This window comes from Hemitrygon akajei, chromosome 11, assembly GCF_048418815.1.
Source record: "Hemitrygon akajei chromosome 11, sHemAka1.3, whole genome shotgun sequence".
Taxonomy (NCBI): Eukaryota; Metazoa; Chordata; class Chondrichthyes; order Myliobatiformes; family Dasyatidae; genus Hemitrygon; species Hemitrygon akajei.
In genome coordinates, this window is record NC_133134.1 from 79,167,847 (window position 1) to 79,172,115 (window position 4,269).

At 54.0% G+C, this 4,269-nt stretch overlaps 1 long non-coding RNA gene across 1 annotated transcript in view; it reads right to left on the reverse strand.

Annotated features, from left to right (window-relative positions):
• Positions 1–3,312, reverse strand: part of LOC140735752 (uncharacterized) — a 23,842-nt gene extending 20,530 nt beyond the window's left edge. The window contains exon 1 of the long non-coding RNA XR_012100803.1: positions 3,205–3,312. This is a non-coding gene — a long non-coding RNA (uncharacterized lncRNA). The remainder of the gene's footprint in view (positions 1–3,204) is intronic.
• Positions 3,313–4,269: the final 957 nt, after the last annotated feature.

Consider the following 4,269-nt stretch of genomic DNA (forward strand, 5'->3'; position numbering starts at 1 on the left):
AGCGATGGCTCGCGCTGTCAGCTGTTTCAAAGTCCCGACAGGAAGGGTGGGTGCGAAGAATGGGAAGCATAACTGGCCCCCCCCCCCAGAGGAAGGGGGTTTTGCAGTGAGGCACAGAGCCAGTTTAGGGGCCTGGCGTGTGAGCAGGGCAGAGGGCCACGCAGAGTCGGCAGAATCCGCTCAGCAATGGGATACGTGAGGACAGGCTCCCTCCCTCCTTCGTCCAAGTGTCCAGCAGTCAGTGCAGAAGTGGTTTGTTAGGTCAGGTCCTGGGACGGTCATAGAGCCATCATCCAGCAGCTCCTTCGGCCCACTGTGTCCCTACTGGCCCACCTACACCGATCCCATTCCCCAACACTGGGTTCATTCTCCTCTCCGCCTCGTCCAGACACTTCTTCAACATTATGAGCGCCTCTGCCTCCACCTCAGGAAGTGTGCCCGGATTCCAATGCGCCTCTGTGGGAGGAGGTTTCTCCTCAGATCCCTTCTCGCACACCATAGTCCATCGCACCCCGCGTTGAGTAGACTTACAAGGAGTGCTGTCGCAGGAAAGCAGAATCCAACCCCGGGGTCCCCCACCATCCAGACTCCTCTCTGCTACCTTGGCTCCCACACCACCAGGTTCAGGAACAGTCAACGACCAGGCTCGCGAACCAGTGTGGATAACTTCACTCAGCGCAGCACGGAACTGATTCTGCACTGTGAAGGACCCGACAATTCACGTTCTTGATGTTAGGATTTTTATCTGTGCAATTTGTCCTTTGCACACTGGTTTGCTCGTTCGCTTCCTTTTGTTCGCACGGTTTGATTTTTTCTGCATGTTGGTGTTTGATTATACATAGTTCACACATTGTTTATACATAGTTTTTAGTAAAATTCTACGGTATTTCTTTTTCCCTGTGAACGCCTGCAAGAAAACGAATCTCAAGCTAGCATATAGTACATACTTTGATAATTAATTTACTTTGAACTTTGAACTTTAAACCCACCCCTCTGGTTTCAAACGCAAGAGATTTTACAGATGCTGGAAATCTTGGGACAACACACACAGAAGGCTGAAGTTCAAGCAGCATCTGTGTGTATGGGGGTGGGGGGTGGAATAAATAGTCAATGTTTCTGGCCGGGATTCTCCATTGCAACCAGAACGTCGACTGTTTATCCCTCTCAATAGACGCTGCCTGACCTGCTGAGTTCCTCCAGCATTTTGTGTGTGTTGCTCTGGATTTCCGACATCTGCAGAATCTCTTGCGTTTTCCACTCGGCAACACTTTGGAATTCTGAAGAACAGGGAGGACGAAACGGAACCATTATTTGTGATGAGTAGATGGAAACATTGAGACCCACCGGAGATTCTGCAGATGCCGGGAATCCACAGCAACGCACACACAATGCTGCAGGAACTCAGCAGGTCAGGCAGTGTCTATGGAGAGGGATAAACATTCAATGTTTCAGGCTGAGGCCCTTCGTCAGGACTGGAAAGAAAGGGGTCAGTGACCTGAATGAAGGGTCTCAGCCCAAAACTTTAATTGTTTATTGGCCTCCGTAGACGCTGCCTGACCCTCTAGTTCTGGGATCTTTGATCTGAGGAAAAGTATTGACTGTCCACTCTATCTGAGCTCCTCATTTTGACAGGTCCCATCAGCCTCTTCAAAGGAACGGGTGCTGGGGCTAGAAATGGATCTGACAGACACACGCAGGCTGAATGGCCTGGCCCTGATCAGCTGTCCTCAGGGTGTTGTGGGTGCACAGAAAGATCCCATTCACTGTGTAGGGGAGGGGTTTCTGGGGTCACCCTGTAGATTTGTGGAACTGAATGTTCTGGCAATCTCGTCCTACCCCGCCGAGCTCACGCAGAGAGGGGGGGAATGAGAAACAGCCCTTCAGCCCTCTCACTCCCTTCCAACCACACATTCACATCGATCCCCGTTTCACTCCAACCCTCACTCACTCACTCATAAGGGGGCAACTTATAGCGACTGGCTAACCCTCCGACGCTGCACATTGTTGGGGTGTGGGAGGGAACTGGAGTAGCCGGGGGAAAACTTCAAGTCATGGGAAGAACGTACACACACACACACGCACGCACACACACACACACACACACACACACACACTCACACACACACACGCACGCACACACGCACACACACACACACACACACACACACACACTCACACACACGCACGCACACACGCACACACACACACACACACATGCACACACACTCACACACACACACGCACGCACGCACGCACGCACACACGCACGCACACACGCGCGCACACACGCACACACATACTCACACACGCGCACACACACGCGCGCGCACACACACGCGCGCACACACACACACACGCACGCACACACACACTCACGCACACACACACTCACACACACACGCACACACGCACACACACACACACTCACACACACACACACACACACACACACACACACACACACACACACACACACACACACACACACACACACACACACACACACACACACCCTGGTTCTCTAGAGCCATAAGACAACAGCTTCCCACTGTGCCTCCAGCATTGTCAAAGGTTGAACCAGAGTGTCCTCGTACAGAAGTTATAAATCCGTGTCAAAGACAGAACGTGCTGGAAACACCCAGCAGGTCAGGCAGCGTTAGTGGACAGAAAAACTGGGTCAATACACTCGAGCTTACTTTTGATTTTCATTTAATCTGATGACGGCCCCCCACTCCTTAATTCGTCTGCAAATGGGGAACTTTCCCCAACAGCCACTGTCACTCATCTCCCTGTAACTCTCCGCTACCCACCCTCCTCCTTCACTATCCCCTCCCAGCTTCTCACTTCATCCTCCACAAAGCCTCCCCCTCACCTATCACCACCCCACCCCCCACCTTATTCTGCTTTCTGCCCCCTTCCTTTCCAGTCCTGACGAAGGGTCTCGGCCTGAAACATTGACTGTTTATTCCTCTCCGCAGATGCTGCCTGGCCTGCTGAGTTTGTTTGTGTGTATTGCTGTGCAGATTAGACTCCCCCCATTCCCATCGACCCCTTAAACCTCCCCCTCTGACCACCTGTGAACTCGAGGTGAGCAGTGCTTTGTGTATATCGCCGATACATCTTCCCGCGGCCCGACATGCACTGCCAGCTCTTCCACCCCCTCTCCTCCCCCCACCCCCATGCCCTTCCCTGATCCCTGCTCACCGGGTCCCTTGGGGGTGGGGAGGTGTTTGGAACTCCAGCTGGCCTCTCCCTATCCTCAGAGGGGAGTTTGCAGAGCAGGGCTGGCCGGTCGGTGCCTGCGGAGTTGCGATTCAGCAGCTCGTGGGCAGGAAGCTGCCTTGCCACAAAGGCAACAGGAGGTGTGATCTCACCGACAAAGCCTTCGCTCTCACACGTCATGGAAACTGTGGACCAGGCTCACTCCACCCCCACCCCCCCCGCCAAGTCCACTGCTTTCCGCCCAGGTCCCGGGCGGGACCTTGAGTTGCTCTGTCCGTCCTCCCTCCCTTGGGAGCCCACACCCCCGGGGTAAGGGGTGTCCTCATCACCCTCCCCACCACTGGGATCTTGCTGTGCTTGGGTAATGGCCAACACAACACAGGCTAGATCAGAGGTGTGGGTGCTATCTCCCACCCTCTTCCTGTGTCGCCTTCTGTCTCCCCTCCCCTCCCTCCCCCTCCATCTCATTCCACCTCCATCCCTCCCTCCAACTCTGTTTCACTCTGTCTCCCTCCATGTGGCAGAATGGTAGTGTAGAGGTGAGCACAACGCGTACAGTGCAGGCTGCCGCTGTCTGTGAGGAGTTTGCACGTTCTCCCCGTGACTGTGTGGGTTTCGTCCGGGTGCTCTGGCTTCCTCCCACACTGGTTGGTGGGTTAATTAGTCATTGTAAATTATCTTGTGATTAGGCCAGGGTTAAATCGGGGGATTTCTGGTCAGCGCCGAGGGACCTACTCCCAATAAAAATAAATACCCCCCTCGCCCTGCCCCATCTACCTCCATTTCCAACTCCCTCCATCTCCTTCTCCTCTGTCCTTTCCTTCCACCTCCCTCCAACTCCCTCATCCACAATCCCCTCCCACCTTCTTCCCCAACCTCCTCTATTTTTCTCCCTCTCCCTCCATCTCACTCCATTTTCATCCCTTTACCTCCCTCCTCAACTCCAACTCCTTCCATCTCCTTTCATCACACATCCCCCGCCACCTCTCTCCAACTGCCTCTATTTCCCTCCATCTCCCTCTTTCTCCCTCAGTCCTCTTCCAATCC